This window comes from Pelmatolapia mariae, linkage group LG3_W, assembly GCF_036321145.2.
Source record: "Pelmatolapia mariae isolate MD_Pm_ZW linkage group LG3_W, Pm_UMD_F_2, whole genome shotgun sequence".
NCBI lineage: Eukaryota > Metazoa > Chordata > Actinopteri > Cichliformes > Cichlidae > Pelmatolapia > Pelmatolapia mariae.
In genome coordinates, this window is record NC_086229.1 from 14,684,003 (window position 1) to 14,701,899 (window position 17,897).

At 45.3% G+C, this 17,897-nt stretch overlaps 1 protein-coding gene across 2 annotated transcripts in view; it reads left to right on the top strand.

The window, feature by feature from the left end:
* Nucleotides 1-17,897, top strand: part of LOC134624238 (gastrula zinc finger protein XlCGF57.1-like) — a 120,833-nt gene that overhangs the window by 14,718 nt on the left and 88,218 nt on the right. Inside the window, exon 2 of one of the 2 annotated variants that reach the window (XR_010573586.1) lies at nucleotides 13,081-13,136. The gene's annotated coding sequence lies outside the window, so the exon portion shown is untranslated. Of the gene's footprint in view, nucleotides 1-13,080; nucleotides 13,192-17,897 lie in introns of those variants that run through there. The other variant, XM_065470073.1, reaches the window with a different exon arrangement.

Consider the following 17,897-nt stretch of genomic DNA (forward strand, 5'->3'; position numbering starts at 1 on the left):
TCCTGATTTTGAACTGTTGTAGTCCTGTTTTAATTCCGGATCAGTTCTGGGTCTGGTTGAATTGGGGTTTAGTCCTCGTGTCTTGATACAGCCCTGACTTTGTTCTGCCTTGCTGCTTAATTAAAGAACTAGTTTAAGATGTCCTGCAGATGTGATATATATTTGTCCCTATATGAAGTCATTCTTTTTTGAATAGCTGGCCAAGTCTGTGAGTCTTTGCTTGGCAATTTCAGATATCAGGTATGGACAGCTTGCTTAGACTTCTTTGTCGCACCTTTCTGCAGCTCTGATAGTTAGCTAGCCTCCTTCCCTGCTACCTTATGAGTAATTTCTTATCTAATGGTTAAAATTTTATTTGTGAAGAAGTTCATAAAGACATTAGTAGTTAACGTTAAAGGAATAGATGGCTTAACAGTGCTCTGACTTTTTGTCTGCCTGCCTATAGTACTGAAGAGAAACCTAAGGTTGTTCTTATTTTTTTCAGTCAATGATGAATCCTAAGAAGTATTTAGTATTTACAGAGGTTGCAGAGTGGGGAAAAGCAGATAGAGACATGAACAGGTTGGTGGTGTACCTGGGGCTTCTGTTTAAGACTTTCCTTCCTCGTCACCGTCACCCAGCCATCCTGTTTCCCTGGCTCATCAGGACAGTCTGCTGGGAGCAGTTAGCAGGGCCTGCACTACCTTCATCTACACGCGCTACAGGGGCCAGGCTAGCAACAGGTTTTCAAGGGTGTGAAACTGAGTCTCCAATTCAGCCTTCAGAGTTGCAGCTAGGCTACATTCATTACAAGCATCATTATCGCTAAAGGCAACAAGGCAGAGGATTAACTAAACATCTGAGCAGGAAATTGCAGCGGGGTGAAGAGGTGAAGAGGCCATAGTGCTAATGAGTCGGTTACAAGCTGAGCTAAGCTAGAAACAAAGACCCAGCGAGGGAATACTGTGAATATAATTCGTGAGTGAATCAACTGAGAGTGCTTTGGATTAAGTACGTGAAGATTACACTATGAAATAAGAAGTTATCTATAAGTTTTTATTAAACTGTTACACCGGTGGCTCTATCTGTACACATGCAGCCTCTGTGTCAGATCAATGCAGTGAAGCTCACACACTGTTTAGTAAAGTCATGTTGTGGAGCTGTTTCACTGATCAATGACTGAGTCTGAAGGAGGTTTTCTGGAACAAACCTGGAAGTTTCTCTTCAGCTCTCTGTATCAGCTGTTTGTAACTCTCAACTCTTTCAGCTTCTGGAACAAGTTTGTGTGAGCCGCAGTCAAGGAGCCACCAGAGGACACCTGCTAACCAACGGCATTATGGGTAGTGTAGTAGGAGACACTCACCTGACATGTAATACTGCCGGAAATGATATGAAAGACCTCCAGAAACCACAATAGGAACGAGGAGAACTAGGAGAGCTGTAGCCCAGGATGGAAATGGTTCTGTGATGAAAAGAAACAAAAAGTTTTCTGATCTGTGTCGACAACATTGACCTCTGACCTGTAAGTACAGCACTGACCTTTGACCTGCAACACTACTTTCTGTCTCAGGATATCTTTGTCCCTGTAGATGGTGCAGATGTATCCTCCTGTGTCTCTCACTGTGGGGTGTTTCAGGGTCAGACTGAGGTCTCCAGTTCTCAGCAGGTCTTCATTCATCTTCGTTCGGTCTCTGTAAAGGTCGTCCTGAGTCATGAGGTCATCATTTCTGTTAGAATACTCATGGACTGTGATGAGTCCAAGGTCAGAGCGAGTCCACTCCACTGTGGTGCCCTCAGGCAGGTCAGATTTTGTTTTGCAGGGCAGGATGACAGAGTCTGACCCTTCCTCCACCTTCACCTCCACCTGCTGGTCTGAGAGGACAAGAAACCACAAGATCAACTGTATAAGATGCTGCAGTCATTCTGATGGTAACTGGACCCGAATGACTACATCTACATCCATGACCTCTGACTCTGGTAACCAGTGATCATATACAATAATAATAATTTTCTCTCCTTTTATTTTTAATGCAAATTGAATGGATTATTTTATAAAAGGGTGCTACAATTACAAACTACTGAAATATTATAATGAATGTTTTCATGATCAGATCCTTAAAATCTCTGATTAGCATAAAACATTGATTCTGACACACTTTAAAAAGATCTCCCAATGTTTAAAACATCAGTGAGTGATAAATAGATTACGTAAATATATTCATATATGTTACGTCCCCACATAAAAAGCTAGGCGATGAGGGTGGGGGGCAGTAACAGTTGGATCCGGGTGGAATGAAAAGAACGCCAGGCAGATGGTATTTAACACAAAATTAGTCTTTATTATAATCAATTAACTCAATAATCATATAAAAGGTAACAACGGAAAGAGACAGCACTGCTGCTTTAGTTATAACTCAAACAGGTCAACCCAAAGAGAAAGGTGACCACTTCAACAAAGAAGACAACTATAAGGCTTCAACAGAAAAAGACAGCAACGCTGCTATTAGCACAAACTAGGCAGGCCAAACAAAGTAATGGAGGCTACCGACACCCAAGCAAAAACACTGCCCAGATGAGCTACTCACGGTAAGCTACGCACAGTAGGGCTAGTCACACGCACACAGCAGGCCTTTCCCACACCTAGGCTGGAAACACACACTATCCACCACAGATGAAAATCCACCAGAAGCCTCTCCCACCTCCACACTGCTCTCCTCCAGCTTATATCACCTCTCAGGGTAATTGGTGGTAACGAGGGCAGATGAGCAGCAGGTGTGTCCTAACGGAGAAGGAAGGGGCGGAGAGAGACAAGGGGAGGGGCAAGAAAGAAGGAGGAGAAGAGGGAGAAGACAACACCACACCCACACACTCCCACAGCCTCACAGGATGTAACATTCCCCCCACCTTATGTTCACACTATACAAAACACAGAATAAACTCATCACTATGCACTGCGTGAGAGTGCATCAGCCACCAGGTTTTCACTCCCTTTCTTGTGTTGGATAACCAGGTCATAATCTTGCACCAGCAAAGCCCAGCGCATTAGCCGCTGGTTGTGGTTGTACATACGTTGGAGGAAAGTAAGGGGATTGTGATCTGTATACACCGTTACTGGAAAGGAGCTAGAGCCCACATACACAGTGAAGTGCTGCAAGGCCATCAGCAGCGCTAGAGCTTCTTTCTCTATGGTGGAATAGTTTAGCTGATGGCGCTTGAACTTTGCAGAATAGTAGCAGACTGGGTGACACACACCCTCTGTGTCGTCTTGCAACAGCGCCGCACCAGCTCCGGTGGCACTGGCGTCAACTTCCAGTTTGAAAGGCTGAGAGAAGTTAGGGGCGGCCAGAACTGGGGCGCTGCAAAGGAGGGATTTTGCAGACTCAAATGCATGCTGGCACTCTCCTGACCAACCAAAAGGGATTTTGGGGCTACATAGCTTTGTCAAAGGGGCCACAACTACCGCAAAGTTCTTGCAAAAACAGCGATAGTATCCAGTCATGCCCAGGAACCGCTTTAACTCCCGCCTAGTGGCTGGGGCCGGGTAGCTGAGGATAGCCTCGACTTTTGCCTCCACCGGGCGAACCCGCCCGAAACCCACCTGCTTTCCCAGATACGTGACTGTCGCTTTGGCAAACTCGCACTTAGCGAGATTTAGAGTTAGCGTGGCTTCGGCCAATCGCTGAAACACTGATTGCAGGATGGCCACATGCTCTTCCCACGTGTCCGTGTATATCACTACATCATCCAAGTACACATTACACCGAGGCACATCCCCCAACACCAGCTGCATTAAACGCTGAAAGGTGGCCGGAGCATTTTTCATGCCAAACGCCATCACGGTGTACTGCATGAAATGGTCGGGTGTGACAAATGCAGAAATGTCAGAGGCTCTGGGGGTCAGAGGCACCTGCCAATACCCTTTAAGAAGGTCCAGTTTGGAGATGTATTTGGCAGGACCTATATTGTCAATGCAATCCTCCATACGAGGAAGTGGGAAAGAATCAGAGACGGTCACTGCATTTACCTTCCGGTAGTCGGTGCAGAAACGTGGGGTGCCATCAGACTTAGGCGCAAGCAAACACGGGGAGCTCCAAGGGCTGTGGCTCGGTTGTGCCAAACCGTTCTCTACTAAATAACTGACTTCCTTCTTCATCACCTCACGCTTTCCCATGGGGCAGCGGTACGCATGCTGTTTGATTGGGGTTGCGTTACCAACATTGATGTCATGTTCACAAACACTAGTACGCGAGGGCACATCACCAAAGAGAGAAGGGTAGGAGTACAGTAGGCTAAGCACATCTTTGCACTGTGAAGGGGACAGATGAGACAAGTGGGCCGTTACCTCGGCTAAGTAAGCCGAATTTGCCAACCGCCCACACTGTTGTCCCTCGGAAAGCATATGCAGATCATCGTCGGCACTTGACTCTACGCTCAGCACGGCAGCAGAGACAGCACTAGGGGTTGCTGCGCTGGCAACGGTCTCATGAGTTTCCCTATCATGGTAGGGTTTCAACATGTTAATGTGACACAGGCGGGTTTTCCTCCTGCGTTCTGGGGTACTGAGGACATAATCTGTCTCGGACACCTTCCTCACTACAACATACGGTCCCGCAAAACGGGCCGAAAGAGCAGAACCAGGCACCGGTAGCAACACTAGGACTTTGTCTCCAGCCTGAAAACGTCTTTTTACAGCTTTTCTGTCATACCATTTCTTCATGCTTGCCTGGGATGTATGGAACGCCAGGACTGCCATAATGAATTACTTAAATACGCCATTAAATAATTAATTAAATGTGGCAATAATTAATTAAAATTGGAATTAATTAATTAATTAAATAGTTATGACACATGTAATTAATTAATTATTGACACATTTAATTAATTATTTATGTATTTCACATTTTAATTAATTATTGACACATTTAATTAATTAATTATTGACACATTTAATTAATTATTTATGTATTTCACATTTTAATTAATTATTGACACATTTAATTAATTAATTATTGACACATTTAATTAATTATTTGTGTATTTCACATTTTAATTAATTATTGACACATTTAATTAATTATTTAATGATATATTTATTTATTTCATTTTGGCAGTCCTGGCGCCTGGCTCTCACCATGAATTAATTTTATCTGTCAGCCTCACCCATCAAACTCAGGGGGCGGGGTTAACGCTGATCGAGTCAAAACCATTGCTTTGGCCTGGTGGCCATTGTTTTTAGCACACAACCATTGGAAACTAACAGAACTGAACTTTGAAAAACCCTGTTTGTGTGTCACCAAATACTGTTGTAATATTTTTTTAGCCGAGAATGTAGTGGTTTAATCTTCATATGTGTGGTCGGTTTGTCAAGTTACAGCCTCTTTGCAAAAGTGCTTTGATGATTTCGGAGATGTCTGCCCAGTCTAATGTCAAAGCGTGGGATAGACCCGCTCGCCTCGCAAGCAATCGAGCTGTTGTTACCGCCGACAAAGCGCAGGCCCCGGTACACAGCTGTAATAATCCCCGCTGACACGGACTTCTTTTACTGAGGTTATATTTATCGGGGTGTTATTTCCTGATGTTCTTATGTGTCCTACGTGTTTCAGTCGCCAATTCTGAATTATAACTAACATTAAAAACATGTTTAAGGAGGAGAGAGAGCAAATAAACTCGATTAACAGCTGATCTTTGGGTTTCTGTTCAGTAATCTGCGTGACCTGCGTATAATCGCAGAAGAGAGATGACGTTGGTGTTTCCGTCATGTAGTAGCTGCTGGCTTTAACTGTACAAAGGTTGTTCGACACTATGAAACACATACAGACTTCATGATGTTCGGCTAATATTTTTATTGTGAATATTAATCATGCATCTCTCCACGATATCTTCAGCTCTCTGAGTTAACCCAGAGTTTCCCAGCTGACTATCTGTCATCTACGAATATGTCACGGGTCATATCAATATGATTTTACAGAAAAGCATCCTTATTACTGCCAACTATTCCAGAGACGTGGAAATCTACAGCACAAAGAACACAAAAATATAGCAGTCTAACGCAACACTGTAACAGGGACGAACCGTCAGTTTGTCGCAGATCAATGTGGAAAGAAAGTGATTGGTTGAACAGGTGTTCCAGGTGAATCCACGCAAGAAACGAGCAAACCTGTTCCGACAGTTTGAGTTTGTATTCCCTCAGCTGCAGACTCGCTGCTGTTTAAATGTTTGAGAGGAAGATTATATATAAAGCAAACGTCAAACAGACTCAGTCTGCATTCACATTTGATATGAGGCCAGCACGTAAAGTGGCTGTGTCCTGTTTTAAGATCATACATGTAAAATTGTTGTCCAGCCGCTCCGAGTTAATTGAAATTATCTTGGATAAATTATAGTTAAGGAGTATCACAGATAACACCCACGTGAGCTGTGTGACTGTTCACCATGAACTGAAATCGGTAGGCTATTACTGAAATACACGTGCTATTTCATATAAATAGGGAGGTCCTACTAACATGTTTAGTTTTAAAGGACACCTCCCTGCCTTTAGTCTCATTCATGAGCAGTATTAGTTTTCTTCTAACATCCAGAAGTCTGCACGATGTGTTTCATAGTTTGTAACGAACCTTTGACAGTGAAACATAACATGACCGAAAAAGCAAAAAAATAAATAAATGAATAAAAAGAGAGAGAGAGAGAAAAAAATCACACAAATTATATGTTAACCTCATTTATTTTTAATTAAGTAAACTCTAAAAATTCTAACAGATAGCTGGTGCTTAGAATACAGTTGAATAACTATTAAAAAACAGATGATATAATATTTCTGTCCAGGTTGCAGTCCTTATGATGAACATGCTGTTGCAAACTCTGCTCCTCTCGGTGGAAATGCGCCTTCTCTTTCCTCTTTGTATAAAAACATTTTAAAAGTGAGTTTAATCTCAAAATTCACTGTTAAATCCGAAACACACCAAATAAAGAAAAGCGAATAGTTCAGTCTAACACATGTGCCAGTGAACCATTAAACGTCTGTAAAACTATGCAGTTATGAAACGTAACTTTAGCCTCAGCCAAACCGATTCTCTCAGTTGTAAATAAAACAGCGAAGTAAACGTGACCCGACAGACAAAACCTGAGTGAATTAAGTCCAGCGTTTAACCACTGAGAGCTAAAGCTCAGGTGAGGTTTCAAAGCTGTGTGCGGTGATTGGACATCAGCTGCTGATAAAGCGGCTTCGCCTATAAAGTGCTCTGTAAGGAAACAGCAACTCTGCGCTCGGGAGAAATACTATATTTACTTATCTTATGCAGAAAAATGCGCTGACATTGCGTTATATCAAGCACCGGCTGCCCAGTTAAACTGTGACGATCACCAGGTAACGTGGGCGTGTTTCTTGAATTAGCAGCAGGTGTTAAACAGCTGACAGGTGAGGAGGAGGATGCATGCAGGTAAACTGACGGTCTGTTGAGCTGATCGCTGGTGTCGTGAGAAAAATGTCAGCTCGTTCTTTATGTTACAGAAGCACAGACACACAAGACCAGGCGGAAAGAGACGATCGTTCGGTGAAAATGAGAATCTGCGAATGCAACATGTGGAACACGGAAAGTGGAATATGTAAACAAACCGGTTGACGTAACCCCCTCGGTGCCCTCTGCATGCTGACTGTTAGCAGAGCTACTGAAATCTCTGAAAACATCTGAGCACTTTTGCAAACATGTTCTATGCTGACAACCTGACCAGACATGTGAAGATTATGGCGCGACATTCGCGGCTAAAACACTGTTAAAAGTGTAGTTGGTGACAGAAAAACGGGGTATTTTAAAACTACACCACCACCATTGCTGCCTGTGATTTGAAATGCATTCTGGGACACCTGGCTGCCTCAAGTCTACAGAAGCAATCGATTATCTAGGATCGACCTGTTTTGACTTACTTTGCACGGCAACCAATCAAATGTTAGAGAAGCTGCATGGGCAGCGTTAACCCCGCCCCCTGAGTTTGATGGGTGAGGCTGACAGATAAAATTAATTCATGATGAGAGCCAGGCGCCAGGACTGCCAAAATGAAATAAATAAATATATCATTAAATAATTAATTAAATGTGTCAATAATTAATTAAAATGTGAAATACATAAATAATTAATTAAATGTGTCAATAATTAATTAATTACATGTGTCATAACTATTTATTTAATTAATTAATTCCAATTTTAATTAATTATTGCCACATTTAATTAATTATTTAATGGTGTATTTAAGTAATTCATTATGGCAGTCCTGGCGTTCCATAGGGATGCACACAGGGCCTCTTTTGCTAATGAGGTAGCTTGTTGCCATCGATCCCTACACGTCTTCACAAAGTCTACCACGTTAGTTTTTGGAACACCCCCACTAAGGAACTTCTCTTTCAACACCTTTAGTGGGCCCCGCACATCGTGGCCAAACACAAGGGTAGCCGGGCTGAACCCTAAGGACTCCTGCTTGGCATCGCGTATCGCAAACAGCACAAAGGGGACACCCTCATCCCAACTTCTGCCCGTGTCGTGGCAGTACTTTTTCAGCATCGCCTTAAGCGTCTGGTGCCAACGCTCAAGTGCACCTTGCGACTCTGGGTGGTAAGCACTGGCCACAGAATGAGAAATGCCAAGGGAAGCTAAAGTCTGTTTAAATGCTCGGGATAAGAAATTAGTTCCCTGGTCCGTTTGCACTGTTTTTGGGAGACCAAAGGTGGTAAAAAACTTGATTAGCGCCTTAGTAACGTTTGCAGTGGTGATCCTCCGCAGAGGAATTGCTTCGGGGAACCGCGTGGACAAGCACATTATGGTCAATAAAAACTGATTACCTGCCCGTGTTCTTGGCAACGGACCGACACAATCGACCAAAACGTGCTCAAATGGCTCACCAACAGCAGGTATTGGACATAGTGGGGCGGGGGGCACAGTTTGGTTTGGTTTGCCCACCAGTTGACACGTGTGACAAGTATTACAATACTTTGCAACATCTGTCTTCATTGCCGGCCAGAAGAAGTGCTGCAGAATACGGTCATATGTTTTAGTTATCCCCAAATGTCCTGACCATGAATGGTCATGGGCTAATTGTAGCACATGCTGACGCAAACTAGCCGGGACCACTATCTGTTGGACTATACTCCAGTCCTCCCCTGGCTTTGAGGTCCACCTGCGCATTAACAATCCATCACAAACAACAAATGTCTGCTTCCTGTCTCCTGTCGGACCATCACTCTCATCTACGGCGGCAAAACATTTGGCTAACGACGGGTCCTTTTTCTGAGCGATCATAAGGGCCTCCCGCGTGAGGAGAGGAGGGGCTGCAGGTTCAGGAGCAGGCTCAGCCACCTCTTGAGCCAGTTCCTTGGCATCAGGACCCACCTCCTCCTCGGAGGGCATCACATCCTTTTCCAAAATAGAGCCGACCACTGACTCTGACAAGTCAACCACTTCTTCCTGCCGACGGGCGTGTGACCGGGTAAGAACACCTACAGGAAATACATCCGGGTGCTGCCGGCTTAAAGCATCTGACAAAGGACTTGGGCCAGGGGTCTTTGTGACCTCTGGGGTAGGATAAACCTTCCCGCCTGCAATGTCATTGCCCATTATGAAATCCACGCCATCAATCGGGAAGCAAGGACACACAGCCACAGGAAAAACACCACTTACTAGGTCACTCTGCACCCAAATTCGATGGAGGGGGGCGGGCACATAAGTCATTCCAACGCCCCTAACAATAACATCAGTGCCGCTGGCAGTCTTTTCATCAAAGGGCAGTGCACTGGCCAGTATGAGGGACTGTGAACCACCCGTGTCACGTAAAATGGTCACAGTCCGCTCTTCTTTAGGCTCACCAGAGAGCGACACTGCTCCTTTAAAAATGAAGGGTTTAAAGCATTCATCAGGAGTCTCAGTGCTAAGGGGTCTGTTAACAGGGGAAGCGATTTTAATCAGCCCCATCCCTTTTGACTTATGTGGTGTTGAGGCTGGTTGCTTTCGCCTGTAGGCCTCGCAGTCCGCTATTAAATGGCCAGATTTAAAACAGTAAAAACACTTCCGGTCTGACCTGGGACGTGGCACAGGCACCTCCCCCCTTGTGCCATGCTCACCACTAGCACCGCTAGCCTTCGCTAGTGTGTCGCGTCGCTCTTGCTTAATGACACTGGCTTTATGGACGAGTGCGAACTCGTCAGCCAGTGTCGCGGCCTGCTGCAACGTGGAGACTTTCTGTTCGTTCAGATATACTGCCATCCGCTCGGAGATGCAGTTTTTAAATTCCTCAATGAGAATTAACTCCCGTACTGAAACTAGATCTGCAGCTTTACAGGCCATACACCACCGGTCAAAAAGGACACTTTTTTCCCTTGCGAAATCCAGGAAGGATTGACCCTGCACCTTTTTCAACCCCCGAAATCGCTGCCTATAAGCCTCGGGGACTAGTTCGTAGGCTAACAGGATAGCACTTTTTAGTTTGTCGTAATCCAAACTGCACTCAGTGGACAATGAGGAACAAACCTCCTGTGCCTTGCCCACCAGCTTGCACTGCAGCAGGATGGCCCACGCATCCCGTGGCCAACGCAAGGCTGTTGCTATCCGCTCAAATGACTCAAAGTAAACCTCCACCTCAGTGTCACGAAACACAGGGACCAGACGACTATTCCTGCCTACATCAAACTGCACCTCTGTCTGTGACAGAAAGGCCGCCACAGGAGGGGAGGAGGCCTGCTGGAGTTCCAGCTGTCGCATCTTGACCTTAGTCTCCGCCTCCACCTCCACCTTCTTTAGCTCGACCTCCCTGGCCCTAGCCAGTTCCGCGTCCAAACGCCTAAGCTCTATTTCCCTTTTCAGCTGGAACTCTCTCTCGAGCTGCTCCTTTTCCAGCTGGAGACGAGCCAGACGGACTTTGAGCCTAGCATCCTGCTTAGAACCCTCCGATGACTGGGTGGAAAGCGGATCAAAACGGGGCAGCGTCATTGGCCCGCCCTCGGGCAGCCCCTGGCCCACAGGTGTAGACACTGATGGTTCTACGACCTGGCTTGGAACATGAGGCGCTGCACTTGGTCCAGCCGGACCGGGTGTGCTCGGGGGTTGCATTACAACCACCCCCTTCTCCAACAACCCGGACACCAGAGCGGCCTTCAGCTCCGCTTTGCGTAGACCAGTGGAGACACTGATCCCGTAATGTGTTGCCACCTCCTGCAGATCCCTCTTCCTACAAACATCCAGCACAGCGAGCGACGGCTGTGCCGTAAACCCAGCAATATCAAAAGTGGCCATGAAACTCAAAACGGCCCGCAAAACACACAAGTTAACCACCCAAGGGCCACACAACACCTTTACTATGCATGCAAACAAAAGAACAGGCAAAACAAAATGTGTTGTGTCAAGTCAACCATTAACTAAAATACTACCAACCCTCTCCCCAGTCCTGCCTACTCAGAATCTAGCCTCACCTAGCTTCTGGAGCGTACCAGGCTCGAGGCCACTTTAAAGGCAAATCATCAAGTGCCGAAGGCACCGAAAAGCCTACCCCCAACAGAGAATTAATCCCCACCCGGGTTTGCTCCGAAAATAACAAAGGCAAAACAAAAAATGAGTGTCCGAAGGAAGAGCAACCGCTCAGCTAGACACTCCCCTGTTCTAGCCAGGGAGAGCAGCAGCTAGTCAAATGACCCTCACACAACACACAAACACCTGTTCACAATCGTAGTTAACTCAACTCCTTTCATTCCGATCCCGGACGAGCCCCCACTTTGTTACGTCCCCACATAAAAAGCTAGGCGATGAGGGTGGGGGGCAGTAACAGTTGGATCCGGGTGGAATGAAAAGAACGCCAGGCAGATGGTATTTAACACAAAATTAGTCTTTATTATAATCAATTAACTCAATAATCATATAAAAGGTAACAACGGAAAGAGACAGCACTGCTGCTTTAGTTATAACTCAAACAGGTCAACCCAAAGAGAAAGGTGACCACTTCAACAAAGAAGACAACTATAAGGCTTCAACAGAAAAAGACAGCAACGCTGCTATTAGCACAAACTAGGCAGGCCAAACAAAGTAATGGAGGCTACCGACACCCAAGCAAAAACACTGCCCAGATGAGCTACTCACGGTAAGCTACGCACAGTAGGGCTAGTCACACGCACACAGCAGGCCTTTCCCACACCTAGGCTGGAAACACACACTATCCACCACAGATGAAAATCCACCAGAAGCCTCTCCCACCTCCACACTGCTCTCCTCCAGCTTATATCACCTCTCAGGGTAATTGGTGGTAACGAGGGCAGATGAGCAGCAGGTGTGTCCTAACGGAGAAGGAAGGGGCGGAGAGAGACAAGGGGAGGGGCAAGAAAGAAGGAGGAGAAGAGGGAGAAGACAACACCACACCCACACACTCCCACAGCCTCACAGGATGTAACAATATAAGTGTGGCTGAGCCCACATCTCTGCACAGCAGCTGAAGGACCATAAAGAAAGGGACCTCATGTACTCCAAAGGTTGTAACAGTAGGAGCTGCTTTGCTGTTCATGTTTTGTTGTTTCCACTGAGGTTAGGTCTAAAAAGCTGCTGACTTCATAAAGCCTTTCACAACAATTTAAGATTTTTTTTTTTTTTTTGATCTCTGACCTTTGTCTGTAGTACTGACTTTGTCTTTGGGCAGGGGTGTCCAACTCCAGGCCTCGGGGGCCGGTGTCCTGCAGGTTTTAGATGTTTCCTTGATCCAACACAGCTGATTTAAATAGCTAAATTAGCTCCTCACCGTGTCTTGAAGTTCTCCTGGTAATGAACTCATCATTTGATTCAGAGGTGTTGACCCAGGCTGATATCTAAAACCTGCAGGACATGGGCCCTTGAGGTCTGGAGTTGGACACCCCTGTCTTTGAGTTTGTTGCTGACCTTTGACCTGCAGCTGGATGTCTCTGAGTTTTCGATCTTTTCCTCCAGCACTGATGGAGCAGGTGTAGTTGCCGCTGTCAGTCTTTGTGGGTTTCCTCAGAGTGAGGCTGAAGTCTTTAATGATGAAAGCGTAACGATTCATTGATGTGCGCCTGCTGTAACGCTGGTTTTGTCCTCTAACATCGTCTCCTCCTTCTCGTCGTAGGTGGACAGATTTGGGATCCAGGTCGCTGCGAGTCCACATCACTGTGGAGCTGTCAGGTATAAAACCTGAGTACAGACAGGGCAGCTGGACAGACCTTTCCCCCTCATTCACCTCCACCACCACAGCCAGAGCATGCTGGGAAACTGAGGACACACAAAGAGAAACTCAAGTCAGATACATGTTGCGGGTTTGACCCAGTGTTGAAATGATATAACACAAGTAGCATAAACATAAAAATAGCAAACACACAAAGAAACCATTAATCAAATTAAAGTCAATGAAATAAGCTTTTAAATTTTTTTTTTTTTTTCCTTCTTTCACCCCAACCGGTCGCAGCAGATGGCCCCGCCCCTCCCTCAGCCTGGTTCTGCCGGAGGTTTCTTCCTGTTAAAAGGGAGTTTTTCCTTCCCACTGTCGCCAAAGTGCTTGCTCATAGGGAGTCATATGATATGATTGTTGGGTTTTTCTCTGTATTTATTATTGTACTATCTACTGTACAATATAAAGCGCCTTGAGGCGACTTTTGTTGTTATTTGGTGCTATATAAATAAAATTGAATTGAATTGAATTGAATAAATTTGAAATGGGTGGACAGGCTGCACTCTCCCATAGACCTGTCACAGCACTGAGAGCCTAGAACAGCATCATTGAAGACTTTGTGTCTCTCCCGGAGTTATGAATCAATACTCAAAAACTAGTCCCTTACTTCCCGAGTGGGGCAAAACTAGCATAAGCCAGAGAATAAGCAGCAGTGGAAATGTCTGTAGAGGATATACTGACAATGTGCCAATAAACTACTGACAATAAACTACAGTCATACCACCTGTAGGAGGACCTGCAGTCACTGTGTTTAAAGTGGGCACCTTTCAATCTCTGCCATATATGCAGCAGCCCTAACCAGGTCTTCGCTCAGACGTCTCTCCATACTCCTCAGGCTGGGCAGTGTCGCTTCTTGGGTGGCCTGTAAAAGTGGTGCATCCTTCCTCCTCAGTAAAGGTGTGGCCTCCAATATCTGGGCTTCATGATCCTCCCTCGACCTTGTCACCTCCTTTTCACTTTTATAGGGTCGAACATCCACTTGCCACAGCTTCTCCACATTCCTCTGGAGTTCAACAGATAGGGGGGTGCAGGAAGTATACAGACACTGTTGAGACTCTTAACTGTGACTCAAGTGACTTTGCAGCCCCTTGCAGAGTCCATCCCAGTCGGGTTCAGATTGCAGCCGGCCCTCCTGGTGATCCAAAGCACACAGGCTTTATAGGGTTTATTTCCAAGCTCCTTAGACCAGATTTGGTGTGTGGTAGTAACAGGTAGATGAACAATTTTTTTAATTATTTGAATATATATGAGTGCTTGTGTATAAATACACAAACAATACACATATGCTTTCAGTTGTGTAATTTAAGTGATCTAGGTAGCTCTGTTTTGAAGTTCAGTTAATGCTAGAAATGTGTTTTGGAGTTTGTACGTGTTTTGTCTCTCGCGGCCACCGTAAATATTTATATATGAACATATATAAATAAAACCACTTTTTTTTACATGAGTAATTCCTTTTGTGCATAATTTTATATTATTGTTAATAATAAATTAATGAAAGCAACAAAACAACCTGAAGAGCCGGTTCAGAGCTGAAAGATCTGGCTCTTTTTAGTGAGTAGAACCGAAAAAAAGAGCTGGAAATCCCATCCCATTTCACTCTGTTGTATATAACATTTGTATTCTATTTTTATCTTATTGTATATTTTATTCTATTTTATTCTACTGTATATAGTATTCTATTTTTATTCTATTCTGTACAGTTGTGTACTGTATTTATTCTTATTTTATTTTATTTTATTCTAATTGTCCTTCATAACTTTTGCACTGTCCACTAGGGTTGCCAACCGTCCCTTAAAAAACGGAATCGTCCCGTATTTAGAGACAAAAGTACACGTCCCGTATTGAGCTAATAAGGGACGCACTTTGTCCCGTAATACAGTGAGAATCAAAAGTAGTCTATAAATGTTAATGGAATTAACGCTTTGAAAACATAATTCCCAGCCCCTCTCCTGCTCTGTGACCAATGAGCTGACAGCACACTTATGACAATTCGAGTATGACAATTCAGATTACCGCTTATCTCATTGGTCGAGGAAAGGTCGCTTGCGGAGAAAATACCGGAAGACAACAGATGACCACAACAAAAAGCATGGCCAACAGGGAAACAAACGCCGACACTGCGGTGCAAGTCTCGGACGACAGTACACCTAAAGCTGGGCTCACACTGTGCGATTTTTTCAATCACGTTATTCAGCTTGTAACAGTCACAATGGTGTGGTGTCCCTTTAAGACACTCAGGTCGAAGGTTGATGGTGTCATCAGTTTGTGCCACTGCCCTCTCTCTCTGTGATTGTCTGGACATGTGCTTGCACGCTAGTGCATGAGGAGAGACCTTTCTTTTGTTTTTCTTTTTGTTTGCAACGTATGGGTTGTACGAACACTGCGCATTATGTTTGTTAAGCTGCAGCCGTTCAACCGGGCTTATATGGTTGGTGAAGATGAGGTTTATTAAAGGACACGCTGTGGAATTCCTAATACAGTGTGAGTGTGCATTCTTTTAACTCGCCCTGCTAAGTGTTTTGCCGCCTCCTCTCCACCACTAAACACAACCCGACGTTACAAAATGGCGCCCGAACATCTTCTCTTGGACCTCAGTATGCAGTATCTTCGAGCAGCTGATGATTGATACATGAAAAGGTACATCGCGGCAAAGTAGATGTCTGCCATACTTCGCGGAAGCAGACCAGGCTGGCCTCGACGCGGACGTCGGGAAGATCGCCGATTCACGGGATCACGGAGGTGTGTTTCCACGGCAACGGGTGAAGCCGCCGCAGCGCTGTTTTCGGGATATAATATCGTTATCTGCTGAACGACTTTACCGCAACGTTTTTGGATTAACGTGGATTCACGCTACCTGGACGCAAGACGGATGCCGCTTCTTCTTAGTTTCTGAAGTGCATGTATGCCGGGTGAAGCGCACCGGATTTTCTTTTCTCTGTCCTTCACCAGCCGAGCTCACGCTGCAGACTTTGCTTCATCTATACGGTCTCTGCAAGTGGGAACTTTTCCACGGGACAAACCTCTATGCCCTGTCAGGACTGGACAAGTTTGGAGTCGACCGGAAAATCACCGAACTGATGTTGTGAGTGTATATATTTGAAAAAAGAGAGAGAAAAAAAAAACGCTGAATATATTTCAATCTGATTTGCTATTGATTCTCATTGGCTTAACTGTTCTTATTGAGATGCTGTTTTAAGTGAAGTGGTGTTACTCTTACACAGTTACTCATGAGTTTGGATCTATTTTGCAGCTAAACGCTTTTGATTTGGGGTGTTTACTTCTTTTGCCTCCACGTTTCAAAGTCAGATAAAACATTTGCTGCTAAAATTAAGAATTCAAATGTCTTGGATATTTTTGTGAGATAAGAACTGAAGTTACTTTCTGCTGCCTTATATAGATTTGGGTTTTTGATAAGTGTGTATTATGGCTACTCATCCTGACTTAACTGACATGTGTGATGATATAGACTTTATGTTACACCCTGACCGACTTACTGCCAGACATAGTACTGCTGACCTTGGGCATAAAGTGCAAAGTCTACAAGCAGAGGTTGATATGCTTCAGCAGTGCCTTCATGACTCTTTGGACCTCCAGAGGAATATTTTGGAGCAGTGGGCTCAACAAAAGAGGCCAGTCCCAAAAGTGCCAGCTGCCCAGATTACTCACCCTTTTCCTCAGGCCTCCTCTACTCCATATGTGCCAGGCCTGCCAACCAGGGAAATGGAGCAATCTATCTCAGCACCTGGCCCCACACAGCCCGCCAGGGTTCTGTCCCAATCCCAGTCGGATTCGCTGGAGCTAATTAACACAACCAGAGTCCTTGCTGCAGCATTGCACCAAGCTAAATTAGAGCCCACTGTGTTCGCTAATGATGGCAGTCTTCACCCAGAAGAATGGCTACAGTCTGTTAATGCTTATAAAACCTCCTTGGACTTAACAGACGCCCAAATCCTCAGAGAGCTACCACACTTCCTAGCTAAGGAGCCAAGAAAGTGGTTTAATGTGCTCATTCCTCATGTATCTACATGGGCTAAGTTTTGTGAACTTTTCAGAACTGTCTTCTTGCCTGCTGACAACCAGGAGCAGATTTTGAGAGGCATCCTGGACCGTTTCCAGCACCCCGAGGAGCCTCTGCCAACGTTTGTTGCCCATATGCTCAGTGAATTTAGGAGACTGAGGAACCCACCATCTGAACAGGAGCAAATCGAGCTCATCTGTAAACACGCAGTGGAGAAGTACAGAGTAGCACTGTATGGAACGCCTGTAAGGTCAGTAATTGATCTAGTGCTGCGTGCCCACGAGCTGCATTCTGTTCTTGGCACCAGCCTTTCACAGCCTTCCCGAGCTCAGCTGAAAAACAGAGTTGAGGGAGGACCCCGCTGTTTCAAATGTGCCATGCCTGGTGTTACATCTCGTACATGCCCTAACTGTTCCACTGATTTTCAGGGAGCTCGACACTCTCCCAGGATGGCTCCGGAGCTTCCTCAAACGCTGTCTCCTGACCAACATCCAGTAACTCAGCCTGTGGATCCAGATGAAACTGGCGTTGTCAGGGAGACGAGAGCAGCTGGCAGGAGGCAGGGAAACTTCAGGGGGGGGAGAGTGTTTCACAGGGGCAACCCTCCCCCCAGCCAATAACTCAGCCCTCATCGCCTTTTTCAGATCAAAGTGTGCCACCAGTGCTCAATCACGTTGAAGATGGAACTTCGAAATCATCG